Here is a 401-nt window from a genome sequence, read left to right as displayed (position 1 = left end):
CCATGCTGTTCCCCATCAATGTACTTAAAAGGGAAAAGGCCAAATCTTTTCATCTGTACTTAGGGCCCAATGTGGTGAGGGACTGAGACACCTCCAGGCACGATCCAAAGCTCACTGAGAAACTCCCATGTACTTCAGTGGGCTTTGAAATTGCCCCATTAGTCACACTGGGTCTAATGAAAGATGAGGTTTGCTCAGCAGAAGCACCTGCCAAAATGTTTCCATCTGTATTTCCAGACCAAAAGAAATAGCTTATTAAATGACTCGGTGTTTTCTCGTGACAAAAAACAGCAATATTTCAAACCAGGCAGGTGTCTCACTGCCATGAAGCATCTCTCTGCTAAAAAGATACTTGCTTTGTTGACTGGTAGATCTTTTCCCTTCTGCCCTACCCTTCCCAA

This window comes from Alligator sinensis, unplaced genomic scaffold (assembly GCF_000455745.1).
Source record: "Alligator sinensis unplaced genomic scaffold, ASM45574v1 scaffold61_1, whole genome shotgun sequence".
NCBI lineage: Eukaryota > Metazoa > Chordata > Crocodylia > Alligatoridae > Alligator > Alligator sinensis.
The sequence above is the reverse complement of the archived record's forward strand: the minus strand, read 5'-3'. Positions refer to the sequence as shown.